The 15807-nt window shown below is 41.3% G+C and overlaps 1 pseudogene; it reads left to right on the plus strand.

Annotated features, from left to right (window-relative positions):
• Window positions 1–13260: 13260 nt before the first annotated feature.
• LOC145968433 (uncharacterized) lies at window positions 13261–15193 on the plus strand (annotated as a pseudogene).
• Window positions 15194–15807: the final 614 nt, after the last annotated feature.

Consider the following 15807-nt stretch of genomic DNA (forward strand, 5'->3'; position numbering starts at 1 on the left):
TTGCACGATTGGACACGGCAGCATTGGACACTGCACGATTGGACACAGCACGATTCGACACCGCATAATTGGACACCGCACGATTGGACACAGCACGATTCGACACCGCATAATTGGACACCGCACGATTGGACGGTGTCGAATCGTGCGGTGTCGAATCGTGCGGTGTCGAATCGTGCGGTGTCCAACCGTGCGGTGTCCAACCCTGCAATGTACGTGTCCAATCGTGCAGTGTCCAATGCTGCCATGTCCAATCGTGCAATGTGCGTGTCCAATCGTGCAGTGTCGAATCGTGCGGTGTCCAATCGAGCGGTGTCCAATAAAACGTGTCCAATAATGCGTGTCCAATCGAGCGGTGTCGAATCGTTACGTGTCCAATCGGGATACGCCCGGTGAGATGAGCGGCCGTGGAATTCGGCTCTGCCAGTGGTGAATCCTGTGGACCCAAAAAGGTCCTGGCAGGAAAAATGCGTAGCGCAATGCTTCGCTTTACAGAGCACTGAGGCTCTATCAAAAAAGTTTTGGCGTAGCTGCGGTTCGAGTATTTTCTAGCCTCGCTGAGCCGTGACTCGATTTTCCTGGCGCCTGGTCTTATATATCCAGTCTGCCGGGCTTCACTTATGCGAAAATGTTCGCCTTCGTTGCCATCTGTCGGCCGGCCTGCGATTCTGCTCGGGGGAATCCCTTAACGTTCGCGCTACCGTGCGCGTATCGTGCGCGCGGGCTGCCGTGCGGTAGGCGCCCAGTGCGTTCGGCCGTAACGCTTTTGTGGCGTATGGCAAAACGCCACACACATATATATATATATACACACAATGTGTTAAATAAATGATAAACAGGTACAACAGGTTTAGAGTACAATGTAGTAAACAAATTTTTAATTCTACATTATAAATTTATTTCGAATTAAGTATCATATCACAAGACAATATCATCACAGATACAAGAAAATATCAGCCATCTGTCTTAAGCGCAATCTACTGCATTCCAGAAAATCCATACAAGTAACACTGAAATGGCAATCTGAATTCATATGTTGGTGAAAGATACATTTTCCATTCTAAATGATATATGAGAGTTAGACTTACTTTACTAATAATTCTGAGCAATAAGAGTCACAAGATAATCTCTCTTCATCATACCATCTGGCTCATTATGGACCTGCTGTATAATTGGCTGCTCATGAAGATTGTCAAGACGCTGCTCTTGTCCCTCATTGATAAAATCCTCATTGTCCTCATATTCACATCCAGTGATACAAATGTTATGCAACACACATGCTAGAATTACATATGGAACCAGGTCTATTCTGGACATATCCACATACTTGAGTCTGCGGAATCTACCTTTCAGCAGGGCAAAATTGCGCTCTATGACTTGCCGCATTTGACTTAGAGCTACATTGAATATGTGTTGATCCTGTTTAACAAAATCAATGTCCAATATACTGTTTAAATAAAAAAAATCATCTACATATTGAGATGAATCTACTCACTCTTGTCAAATTTCCTCTATCTACAAAAAGAGGAATACACCAGGAGAGGACTGGGTATGCCTTATCTCCTATTATGTACTCCTCTCCAGGAAAATATGCCTGTCTGTCTCGATGCACTTCTCTCCATAAATCAGAGTTCCTAAACACTCTGATGTCAGCAACGGCTCCAGAGAAGCCAACAAAGCAATCCATAAAAACAAGGTCAGCATCGCACACAACTTGCAGTGTGATTGCATGATTGCATTTCCTCGTTACATAATATCTCGAGTTGACCTACACAGAAAAACTTCCATAACGTTCCTGCAGTACATGTATTATACAATAACAGATATAATAGATTTATATTATCTATATTCATATTACTCTATTATTATATTATCTATTATTATCTATTATTTCTCTACTTACCTTTGGTGCAGGTATTGGAATGTGGCTACCATCCACGGTCCCAATAACATTGGGAAACCTCCCAATTCTTTTAAATTTGCGTTTTACTCCATCCAGTTTGTCACCCTTTGGCCACACAATGAAGTTACTGGCTTCTTCATTCAGGACATCTATGAAGCGAACAAAACAGTCATGCAGACTTGACTTTCCCATATTAAAACGATCACCGACTGACCAGGAAAATAAAACAGATTGAAAACATAACACTCTGAAGTACATTTTCTACTTAAGTCAATCACAGCCACAGACACATAAAAGATGCAGTATATCTATGTTCAAATCGAGCATAAAAAATTGCTAGAAAATACCTTTTAACTTACCGAAAGGATTCCGGAGTAGCCAGTATCCACAAAATTGCTAGGATCTGTTTGCGCACTGGTGTTCTCGGTCTACCACACTCTTTCCGGGACAAAGCAGGTACCAGTCTCTCTTCAAGGCGGCTGAACGTGCCTCGTGTCACCCGAAAATGCTCACGAAATTGCTTGTTAGAATACCTTGGAACTGTTACTTCAAGGAAGTTCATGTTGCGTATGATAAGATCAGGAGATCCTTTTAGTCTGTTGCGAAATTGCTCAAATATTATAGTTTGATAAATTTCCTCCTCACTTTCACAACTTGAATCATCTGCATCCAGAATGTTCAAAAGTGACTGACAGGCTATAGCACAGGCAATTGCTAAATCTTTACGAGCTATCATTCTGAAAGACCCGTACAAAGCTTATCTGCGACATACAAGATGACACTAATCAACTCCGACGAAAATCTTCACACAAGAATGAGTAAACAAACAATTAACATAACCTTATACACTTTACCTTCCAAATACGTCCGCTCCGCTCATCCGCTCTGTCCCCTTACACTGTTCGGAAACGATCCTCCCCCAAGCTTCACCTTACCCCCACCACTACTCCACCCCAAGCCCCTCGCGGGTGGCGTTTCCGAACGTATCCCCTGATGCGCTCAGCGAGCGCATCAGTCTTTTGGTGGTGTTCGGGTCCTCCTATCTCAAAGATTTGCGCCCCAGTAGCGGCTCGTCTCGCCGTCATACCTTCAATGCCCAAGCTGGCCGGGTCGATATGTTCCATGGCCAGCTTGAGCGTGTCCCTGTACTAGCCAGCTGGACAGGTGATCAACACCGCGGCCGTACGTGGGACTCTCCTCCTTTTCCTTCTGTTTTCTCCCTTCTTCGGGGAGGAGGCGGGAGGTTGGGCCTGCGACGGGGTCTGGGAAGGGCCGGACCGTTTCTCAGCCTCCCTGGGTTTTGCCGGGACAAACGCGCTCGTGAGGCGCACCTCCCCGGCTTGGCCCTTGTTGCGGGCTTTTCTCGCAACCACCGTCGATCAAGTTACTTGGCCTCCGTTATCAGGGGCTGTGGAGCGGGCTTGGTGGTGGCTGGGTCTCCTTTTTTTGAGGGGACTCTTCTTGTCCCCCGGCTGGGTCCGGGTTGACCCTTAGAGGGTTGAAGGAGTTGAGGCTCCCTCTTATCCTTCTGGGTCCTCTGCGAACCGGTTTGGGAGGCGGGAGTCCTCTCTTCACTCCTTTTTTTCCCTTCTTCTTCCCCTTGCCCCCCCTCCTCGCCCATGCGCTCGCGGCAGAGGGCAGAGGAGGATAGGCTTCTCTCTAGAGCTGCACGCCCCCCCTCTGAGAGTTGGAGGCTCTTGCTTGCTTCTCGATGACTGAGGGGGAGACGTACCGCGCGAGGGCCAATGGAGCGGTGGTCGGGGGAAGAAGGGGCACAAATGCCTCCTCACCCCTCAGGGAGCTCAGTTGACTCTTAATGACGTTCAACTGCTCCCACATTGCCCTAAACTCTGGGCTTCCTTCCTTGTCCTTATGGGTTCTCATCCGTTCGAGGATGGGAGTCATTTCCTTCAACAGGACCTCGTGTTCCGCCATATCCTCTTTTCTCAGGCCAGGCGGACACGCCAACTCACATAAACCTGGCCGAAATCGGCATTGGTAAAATGAAGATGAGTAGGGCGATTAACGGAGGATACAAACTAGAAGTATCCGGAGAAGGCAAAGTCGAGAAGGCAGACAAACTAGCAACTAAGCTTAGGTAGTTGCTAGAAAAAGAGGAGGCTGTGAAAGTAACCCGACCGTTCAAGATAGCTGAACTAAGGGTGAAGGATCTCGATGACATGATTATACCAGGAGAGATCAGGGAGATTATGGCCAATGTAGCGCCGATGATATCAAAATAGGTGCTATAAAGCGAATACCTAATGGTTTGGGCATAGTTTGGGCCAAGTGCCCATTAAATTCGGCAAACAAGATTGCAGCGGTAGAAAGAATCCGAATAGAATGGAGCAAATCCAGAATGGAATTACTCAAAGAAGGTCCCCTCCAGGATTACAAATGCCTGGAGAGGAGGCGCGTGGCCGAGAGATGCCCAAATAACGACTTTAGAGGTCGATGTTACGAGAAGCCTTTATTTGCGCACAGTACAATTGGATACGTTGCAATTGCATACCGTGCTATTAGACACATAAGATTGCGCACCGTTTGATTGGACACGTTACATTTGCACACCGTTCATGTAGACATATCTTTTGCGCACCGTTCAATTGGACACTGTTGCTTTTGGACACCATACACAATTTTGCATAATTTGAAATATACACACATGTATGTAGAAGACATTTTTTATCAATATATTAACTTTTTATTTAAAAAAAAATGATTTTATAAACGATTTTATAAACGAATGACAAATACAGTGAATTTGCGCACAGTTCTTTTGCCCACAGTTCTTTTGCGCATAGTTCTTTTACCTACAGTTGTTTTGCGCACAGTTCTTTTGCGTACTGCACATGGCTTTGCAACTTTCCACGCGAAGCGAGGTTCAACTCGAACTTATGTGTCTAGTTTTCGATAATTGCAGTGAAAATCGCGTCTACAGATACGATTTTTGCTTGTGTGCTTACATCCCCCCCACTACGTTGCCGGTTGCAAGCGTAAGCGTTCTGGCTAGTTGTGTCCCCCGCAGTGGAGTGGAACCCAACGTGTCCACGCATATACTTTTTCATGCAAAACGAGGTTCCACATGGGTTTGCAACTTTCCACGCGAAGCGAGGTTCAACTCGAACCTATGTGTCTAGTTTTTGATAGTGGAGCCCCCCGCAGGGGGGCCGAACCCATCGTGTCCACGCATACACTTTTGAAAGTGCGCAATTGAACTGTGCGCAAAAGAAATGTGCGCAATCGAGCTGTGCGCAAATTTTTTGTATTTGTCATTCGTTTACAAAATAAAAAGTTAATAAATTGATAAAAATGTCAAGCCTTCTACATATATGTGTGTATATTTCAAATTATGCAAAAATGTGTATGGTGTCCAAAAGCAACAGTATCCAATTGAACGGTACGCAAAAGATATATATCCAATCGAACGATGCGCAATCTTATGTGTCTAATAGTACGGTGTTCAATTGCAACGTGTCCAATTGTATTGTGCGCAAATGAAGGCTTCTCTCCACAAGAGGGGGACGCATCTGCGCACCCGCATCGCCTGGTTGAATGCCTCCGGAATTATAAGGGGAAGGCATCACCTCTCACAAAACTCATTGTCTGAAATTTATTTATCATTGGCTGAAAATTACCTATCCGCGTTCGTATTGGACTCAATATCGTCCAACGCGATCCTCTCTCTTTTTAAGGGGAGAATAGAGAAAGAGACCCTCGATGCAACGGACGTCCCGCCGTCCCGCCGGTGTCAGGCCGACATACAGCCGAGGGTCCGTGCAACTGTGCAACCACCGTTAGGCGGAAGCGCCTGAGCCTTCGGGTTCGAGAATAGAGAAATATCCGTCATGATCTTCTCCCCTCTCAGTCAGGTCATCCTGAGGCACCTGCGGGACTCCTCGATACTCGCCCAGACATGCCACAGTTTTAGGACATTCCTACCCTAGCCCCAACTCGTGCAGGCGTTCACCTGACTTTAAAGACGTGACCACAACGTCCGTAACTTATGCCGATTTGTCCCTTCAGCAGAATCTAACAACACCTATTGCGGTGTTTCACAAAACGTCCAAATACTCGATTGCCCGGTCGCTACCAAAGATTTTCTCTTACACAGGAAAGGATGTGCTCTTGGTTACTCCCTCCGCCCAATGAGTAACCTTAGCATGTCCGAAGACTACCAGCAAACACACGTTGGGCTTAGGGAGCGTAAGCCCCTTCGCCCCGTCAAGGCGGCACACCACGAAGAGGAGGGAACCGTACCCCTAGCTCTACAAATCTACATGTGCTGCTTCCATCTGTAGTCTCAATCGAATGCGATATTTTCCGAGTCGTCAACATAGAAGATAGTGTGACCGTACACTGTAATGTAACAGCTAACCTGCCATCGTCAGTGATCGAGTGGTAGCGGTACGGCCAGCTAAAAAAATAAAAACAATCAAATTCCAATCTTCAATTGACTGGGGTCAACCTGGAGCATGCCGGCATTTTCATATGTCATGCAGAAAACGTGATCTATTGGACTAATAATACAAACAGCAATCATTCGGCAGATGCTAGAATTACTATTCAGGTGCGATACAAGCCTGGTGGGCTGTCAAGAGCATCTCGGTCCCGGTAGCCACAATTGAGAATACACCAATAACGTTAAGATGTATAATCAATTCATCTAGGTACCCAGAACTGTACTACAAGTGATGGAAAGAAAACAAATACAGAACAACTGTGATGTCGATATTATCCGATTCTAAATACGAGATTAATTCTGTGCATCTCGACGACAATGGGCTTTATAAATGTCTCCCAATTAATAAAATTGGTTCTGGAACAGAACAGAAACATCAATAAATTTAACTGTTTATCAACCTCCAATATTTCTTATTAAACTACAACCGTACGTAACGAAAAAGTAAGTAGCAGAGAAGTTTCTATCTATAAATAGTAATTATACATTGTATTAATAATAAATAGTAATTACTCTATAAGTATAATTATACATAGCAGTAATAATACATTGCGCGCGAATGTAAAAAGATCATGTTATATTAAACTTGTATAAACTTTTCTTGATTTTCTTCTTGAAGAAGAGTTGAATTTTCATTTATAATAAAGGACGTAGCTATTTCTAAATCATCTCTTATTTTTATCGGAAAATTGTTTTATTAATATTTTTGAAGACATAATCATAACACATTTTATACGCTATAGATAATAATATTATGGATAATAGCAATTACGTATCTGCAAATATATAATTGACTTTTGTGTAAAGATGCATTATATTTTTCAATTGTTTGAGTCTTTAATTCTCCAGTTGTTTTAAAATACATTATCGTAATTATAGAAGTCTAGCGTAATTATAGAATTCTATCTTTGTTTTCTTCTGTACTTTTCTTTCAGTATGTATCATTTGGAGAATGAAATAATCTTTTGTAGATAGAATAAGATATATGTTCCGTCTAATAATGTAACCTCTTCTTATTTATCCCAGAGTCGGCGATTCGTTGTTTAAAGTATCCTGTGTAGGAAAAGGTACGTCACGTCCTAACGTGCGTTGGCTAAAGGACAAGAATTAACGGTCGACGAAAGATACAAAATAATTACAACAGAATCGAAGAACAATGGCAGTGTAATCGTAAATTTCACATTGAGCTTTTTAAGGCATGGACGCTCGCAAAATGAAATCACGAAAATTATACTAGCGTTTTTACCAACAAAATAAAAAGTTGAATCTGCAATGATCTTACAAGTAAAATATAAGCCAATAATGCTGAATATACAGGGTGTCCCATTTTAATGTCCCACCCCAAATAACTTTCTTATTTTTAATTTTAGAAAAAGATGTTTCAGACAAAAGTTGAATGGTTTCAAGGGGGACATAAGGTGGTGTCATTAGTTTGACCTTGAATAGTTACTTGAAGGTCACGTAAAGGTCACCTTCAATTTTTTAAACAGAACTGCCTACTTTTTATTGCATATTCTTGCAGCTCATCTCGAGAGCTTTCCAAAACACTATAATTAAGTTAGTTTTCATTAAGTACTTTCCGAGTTATGAGACTTGAAGTAATTTCTCAATTTTACATAAATCATAAAATATCTAGTAAAATATTCATTTTTCGATTATCTTATCTTAATACTTTTATTTACAAAATAATGAGAGTAATCAATTGGTGTTTCTTCGAAATAATTATGTGTTTTCTTTACACCAATTGATTACTCTCATTATTTTGTAAATAAAAGTATTAAGATAAGATAATCGAAAAATGAATATTTTACTAGATATTTTATGATTTATGTAAAATTGAGAAATTACTTCAAGTCTCATAACTCGGAAAGTACTTAATGAAAACTAACTTAATTATAGTGTTTTGGAAAGCTCTCGAGATGAGCTGCAAGAATATGCAATAAAAAGTAGGCAGTTCTGTTTAAAAAATTGAAGGTGACCTTTACGTGACCTTCAAGTAACTATTCAAGGTCAAACTAATGACACTACCTTATGTCCCCCTTGAAACCATACAACTTTTGTCTGAAACATCTTTTTCTAAAATTAAAAATAAGAAAGTTATTTGGGATGGGACATTAAAATGGGACACCCTGTATATATATATATATATATATATATCAATATGGAAAAGTAGCCTATAATGTTCAAGAAACTGCTTAAATGATTTGCAAAGTGCAAAACTGGCCAAAGCCACAATTTCAATGAAGTTTAGTTCCAACGTAACGATTCTTCATTCCCTGAACGATAGTCATTACGAGATCGCCACCACAAGCTGTTGTTACTCTGACACATATATCCATTTTAAAAATAATTATTTGGGAATCTGATTGTAGGAATTATATTTGTCAACTTGTCAATTCTCATAGCAATGCTATATTTGTTATCAAGATAGATACTAAAAGGGGTTCCAGAAAAACCAACTAACATCACTGCCATAGAAAGTGGCCTTACATCTTATTTTTATGGCAAATGGGTTTTGATGACGACCTACTAATCACGAGATATTTTGTTTCGTACGGAAAAGTGGGCATTGTTAACTGCACACTCAAAACTCTGCCATTCAATACTCGTAAATCTGTTAATTAATGACTCTATTTTAATTGTACATCTAATCCATGTAATGTGGCTAATTTGGAACGCATTCAGATTTATACCTTCAAGATGAAAGTCTATAATATCAAATATTATTCGGATTACTCCGACGAGATAATTGTCTCCACTCTAATAAAAATATCCACTTTAGAGCGAATTAATTTTAAGCCAAAGGACAAAACATTATTATTAGTTATCTCTGATACATGTCGCACATTAATGACATATGTTGAAAAATCCGATGGAAATCAACAATTCGAGTGTCGTGAAGATTCTCAAAGTTTTCTTTATGAACGGAAATATATTCGTCCAAGTGGGATGGTTCCGGCGATGAGGGCAGATCCCACCAGGAAGTGCCCCGGTATAAAAGCGGCCAGGTCTTCCGGATCGTCACTTAGGGCCTGAAGAGGTCGCGAATTAAGGCAGGCTTCGACCTATGCAAGAAGCGTTGCTATCTCCTCGTACGTGAGAGTCGCGTCGCCCAGTGCTCGTCGCATGCTTAAGCGATTTTACCGCTGCCTCCCAGATTCCTCCGAAATATAGGGCTGATGACAGGTTGAATCGCCAGCGAATGTGCTCGGCGAGTCCTTCGGCGATACGCTGTCGATCCGTGCTACTGGCCGCAAAGAGGTTACGGAGCTGGGAGTCGGCCCCCACAAGATTGTCCCACAGTCGCTCCACAGGGTGCTGCAAAGTTCGCGGCGTGAGGCAAATCTCCTCAATGCAGCGAGGAATGCCTCGGTGCTATAATCGGAGATGACCTCGAGATGGACGGCCCGTGCTCAGGCACACGAAGACAGCCACGCCTTGTAGGCCTTGTGTTCTCTCCCTCGAGTAGTCCGCAATTGCACGGGACCGGCGTAATCGACTCCGGTGTTGAAGAAGGCCCTTGCTGATGTCACTCGCTCATGGGGAAGGTCACCTATAAGCTGTTGGAGTGCTACCGCCCGCCATCGCACACATGTTACACAGCGATAGATAATTCGTTTGACCAAGGAGCGATTGTGGAATCTAATACCGTTGACGCACCAGGCCCAAGGTCGCTCTCCAGGGATCCCCGATGGCACGTCTTGATGACCAACCGCGAGAAATGGGAATCTCCTGGCAGGATAGCCGGATGCCGCTCCTCGTAGTCCAGAAGACTATATTTGAGGCGGCCGCCCACCCACAGGATACCTTGGGAATCTATAAAGGGACTTAGGCGAGTAAGTACATTGGAGTTGCTCAGGGAGTAGCTCTATCTTATAACCTGCTGTATAAAGCTGTAATTTGAACCCTTCGGATCCACAATAGGCGCGCCTCGTCCAACTCCGCAGCAGTCAAGAAGTCACCCGAGGTGTACGGATCCGGAGACAGTCTCTTGGCATGGCAGAGATTCCCAGCCACCTTCATCACCATGAAGTTACTCGCAACAAACGATGTAAGGACGAGAATTCCAGCAGTTCGTTCCTCGCAAGAAGGAGAGTCGAGTCCGGCGGCGTGGGTCACGGACAGTTCTTCCGGCAAGTTCTCGGCCTCCAGGAAAAGGGACGGAGCCGGCCATAGAGATGGCTCCGTTACGAGCCAACGGAGACCCCGCCATCAAAGGTCATGCCGGACGAGCTCTTTGGGCGAAAGTCCACGAAAGGCACAGTCCAGGTTCTCTGTCTTCATAACGTGGTGTTACACTCCCTCCGGAGCCGCTGTCTAGATTTCTGCGACACGATTGGCCACATAGGTCTTCCAGCGTGGGATGACTTTGAATCCACGCCAGAAGTGGAGTTCGACTAACAATGGAGAGAAACCTCAAGAATATTGAGCGTCGTCCGAAGATGCAAGGCGAGCCGAATCAAGAGATTAGCCGCACAGAGCTCCAGGCGAGGTAAAGTCATCGGCTTGATAGGAGCGACCTTCATCTTGACCGCTAAGAGAGTGGTCTGTCATTAGTTTCCGCGCTTTGCTCGCAGGTACACGACGGCAGCGAAGGCGGATTCAGAAGCATCCGCGAAGTCATGGAGTTCCTCGTCGGTACGCTGTGTGGAACCGATTCAGCGCAGAATTCGAATGTTCTCCAGCAGTGGAAGCTCCTCCCGGAAGATCCGCCAAAATCAAACTGCTGCGTCATTCAAGAGGGTATCTCAGTCAAGGCCCTGTGTTCAAGAAACTGAAAAGTCATTTCGCATTTCACAATCACTCAACCCCATCAAAAACTCACATTGATTGAAAATTAATATTAATACTGATATTCTCTAAAATTCGAGAATTTAAAAATAACAAGTCTGGAACTTTCTTGACTTTTCAGTTTGCCAGAAAAACTCAATCTTGCTCACGCTAACTTTCTCTTTTGCCAAAACAAATCTTCGATGGAATGAACGCAACGCACGGGCATGTGCGACCGCGCTACGCAATCAGCTGATCGTCAATCAGCTGATTACAAATCATATCGCGCATGGCAACTACGAGAATTCGACACGTCTGACCTCATTGGCAGCCTATCAGGCGCGGCGTACTAAGGTCACCGCCAAATTCAAAATTCATTGGTCCACGTGGAAAATAACTCCGACATCACGCTCAATAAAAGGGGGTGAAAATCCACGTAGACCGTCAGTCGAATTTCAGTTTTGCACTTGATCATAATTACACCGCGTGCATCTCGCACAACCGCTTGAGAATTTCGTCTCACCGAGTGCATCTCGCACAACCGTTTTGTGAAACCGCTTGTTAAACCGCATTAATTTTCGCTTAATTTTCTATTCTAATTTTTACATTTCATTTCTGTGACTCTTTTAATAAACTTATTTTACATTACGTTGCGTGACTTAAACTTTGCTCGCGTACACGTCTCTCTTAAATCTACACTGTCGCGACACACCGCTCTCGCGAACACTGCAACCACATCCCTTAGAACGTAATCTTAACGTTCACGGTAGGAGCCAACCAGCCCAGGGAGTCGAACGGGATCATCCCAATTGCGCACATTCCCAATCGGACACAACGACATTTCCCGATCGGATACAGATCCGATCGGACACGGTCTCGATCGAACACAGACCCGATCGGACACAGTTCCGATCGGACACAAACCCAATCGTGTCCGATCGGGAATGTGCGCAATCGGGACTCATTCGGTCGAACAATTTGGAGGTGAGGAACAGCACTGATCTCTTGGTGAAGGTGGCCACTGAGAGAGATCCCGTGAAAAAGACATCTGACCAAGAATGCCACCAGAGACTCAAAGCCGGGTGAGTCTCCTGAGGATGCCAGGCGCGAAACTCGCGCAGCATCCGATGGTCAGACGCCTGCGAGAATAGGATTGCATTCGCTGCCCACTTGCGGAGGGGGAACCCGCGCGCCAAACGGAGACCTATCCGCTGCCTCTAAAGCCTCCATTGCTGCGGCTCTCGTGAGGACGTCATCCATGTAGACGTCCCGCTGTAGGACTGACGCACCCGGGGAAAATGTTCTCGCTCATCATCCGCCAGCTGACGAAGTGTGCGCAGCGCCAGGAATAGTGCGTAGGCCTTACCATAAGTATTAAGTTGATACCCGAAGGCCTCGTGCTTGCCGTAACGCCAAATTATTCGTTGCAAATTTCTGTCTTCTGGGTGCACTAGGACCTGATGATACATCTTTTCTACGTCTACCGCGAGGACGTAGCGATGTCGCTGCATCGCACGAGGATAGAGACCCTTTAATAAGAGTCTGGCCATCATCACGTATTTCGATATTTCGATTTCAAGCATTATGATTGGTCCGCCATTTTTTCTCTAATGACGTGGTAATATCACGTGATATCATCTAACCTCAGTCTGCATCGTCCGTCCGCATCAACGATTGAATCAGTGTCATCAGTAATTGAAAAAAAAATTGAAAAAATAAGAACACATTCTCGAGAATCATATATACATTATCTATTAGAGGATTTTTATATTCAGATTATTAGGTAAGTATTTTTAATTTTACACTATTGTAAAATATCTGTATAAAATAATATAACCTTACTTTTAAGATATAAATTAAACTTACTGTCATCAGTAATCAAAACTTCAAAATTAATTTTAAATTCATCCAGTATGTATTACATGTAATAGTTTAATAATAAATGTTATTTTTTCTGATTTATCTATAAATCATTTATATAGTTATTGAATATTTCAGCAACATGACTGGTTGTGTAGCTCCTGACTGCACAAATTCTGACGAAAAGGGTTTCGTAATGAAAATTTTTCCCCGAGATCCAGTTCGGTGTGCTCAATGGGCAGCAAATGTTAATAGAAAAGAGTGGATACCTACTGAAAGATCATTTCTGTGTGAAGTATTATTTATACAATTGTGTATAAGAATCTATTTTTTGCTGATATATAAATGACATACCTAGACATTATTAAGAAACTATAGCAGATTATTTATAATAATCAATTATTTGTCTTTAACTCATGATTTCTATATCTTAAGTTTATCATTTTCTAATTTGTTTTGCACGTGACATGTTTTTAAGTTCACTGTTCTTTTTATTTTATACACTTTCTAATCGCGGTTGTCGCAATTGTTAGACACTTTGAACTGACAGGTCATGTTCCTAAACACAATCTACCTCATGAAGCATGTTCGATGTTTTCATCGTGACTTGTCTAAAATGAAATATTTAAGATTTTACTATTTATTATTTCAGGTACATTTCTCACACGATATGTGGGAAAATAACCGAGTTGACGGAAAAAGAAAGCTTAAGATAAATGCTGTGCCAACGATATTCGGAAGTGAAGCCAAAAAGATCGTAAGTTCTAAAAATCAAAAGCATATAAGAGGCAGATGCAAATTTATGGAAAAGCATTATATGTTTATTTAAAAATTGTAAATTAGTAATGATAAATCTTAAATATTTGATTTCAGAAAAGTTACCGTGAAAACATGAGACATGCTTCACTGAAGGATGAGGTAGGTTGTGTTTACGAACTAATGTATAATGTATCAGTACAAAGTATTCAAAATAAAGAAGAAAATAACGATTGCGAGAATGAAGTGCAACTAGAAAGTGCCAAAAGTAAAAAAGAAAATAGTGAACTTAAAAACATGTCGCGTACAATAAAAAAACAGAAACAAATTATATGTGAACAATCACGTATAATTAAACATCAGAATGTCAGACTAAGAAAATTAAAAAAATGCATGCTTACTGCACGACATGACTTAAAATTGAAAAAGAAACAAAAAAATCAATCTAATTATGCAGCTCTGTTAAGTAAACTACAAGAAATCTTCACTGACGATCAAATTGCAGTTTTAAGGAACAATAAAAGAGTACAGAAATGGAACAACAAATCGATTATGAAAGCACTTCAATTAAGGTTTTCTTGTGGCATCACCGGTTACGAAGAACTTCGTCGTCAGAAATTTCCTTTGCTAGGACTTCGAACGTTACGAAGAAAAATAGAAAATTTTAAATTTGAAAGCGGAATTTCGGACGATATTTTCAATTTTTTAAAATTGAAGGTGTCGAATTGGAACGAAATTGATAAAGAATGTTCTTTAGTATATGATGAAATCAGCATTTCATCAGGGAAATTTTTTAATAATTCTTCTCAAAGTTACATTGGTGATGTAACTTTACCAGAACATACAGGTATAGCGTCACACGCTATGGTATTTATGTTATGCGGTATTGCATGTCGTTAGAAACAAATTATTGGTTATTATTTTACAAGTGATGGGTTTAATGGCGCTATATTGAAACCAATAATAGTTGATATACTTCACAGAGCCAAATCAATAGGTCTTACCGTAAATTCCATTACTTCTGACATGGGATCCTGCAATCAGGGTTTATGGAAAGCGTTTGGGATTACGGCTGGAAAGTATAACAAATGTATTAATTATGTCACACATCCATTTGACTCTAATCGTAATTTGTATGTTATCGCGGATGTGCCCCACTTATTAAAAAATTTAAAAGCGTGTATTTTAAATAAGTTCCTCTTACTACCTAAAAATATTGTACGTAAATATAATTTGCCAACAGATATGGTACAAGCAAAACACTTCGAAGAAATAATTTTAGCACAAAAAGAACTTCAATTTTTATTAACGCCAAAAATAAGTATAAACGATGTCAATACGAAGAATAATTTCGATAAAATGCGCGTCAATAAAGCGAAAAATTTATTGGGTGCATTCAGAAGCACAACTGCTCACTGAGCGCTCAGTGAGCGCTCACAGGTAGCCGCTCAGCGCCGCTCAGTGAGCGCTTTTTGATTTACTGGACGGCTCCAAGAGTGAGCGCTTTTTGATTTACTGACGTGTATAAATAGATAGTATAGACGTTAAAAGAGAATATTTTTATAATTGTTTTCAATATTATAATTTATAATAATGGAAAGATATATAAGTATGATGATATTAGAAAATGAAAGTGAAGATGATAATATTATGCAAATTATTATGCATTGTGAAAACGATTTGTATGAAGATGATGATATCTTATTAAATCACAGAACTTTACATATTCGAAATGAAAATTATTTTGAAGTAACCGTTCCGCTATATTCCTTATGTGATTTCCACGCACATTTTCAAATGAGACGAATGACAATGGAGGTAAGTATAATAATATAGCACAAATAGATATTTTCATTAAAATATAACAACAAAAAATAATTGGCTTTCTTAAATATTTAAATTTTTTTTAAGTAGTTATATTAGTAATTATAAATTTTCTTTTCTTTTAATTATAAGTTTTATTTTTTTAATTTAAATTTAAAATTATAAATTTATATGATTATGCATGATAATTATTGTTATAATTATAAATACGTATAATACATGTATTATGCAT

This window comes from Camponotus vicinus, unplaced genomic scaffold (genome assembly GCF_025532165.1).
Source record: "Camponotus vicinus isolate PSW18456_S1 unplaced genomic scaffold, iyCamVici1.0 SCAF_3, whole genome shotgun sequence".
NCBI classification, from domain to species: Eukaryota; Metazoa; Arthropoda; class Insecta; order Hymenoptera; family Formicidae; genus Camponotus; species Camponotus vicinus.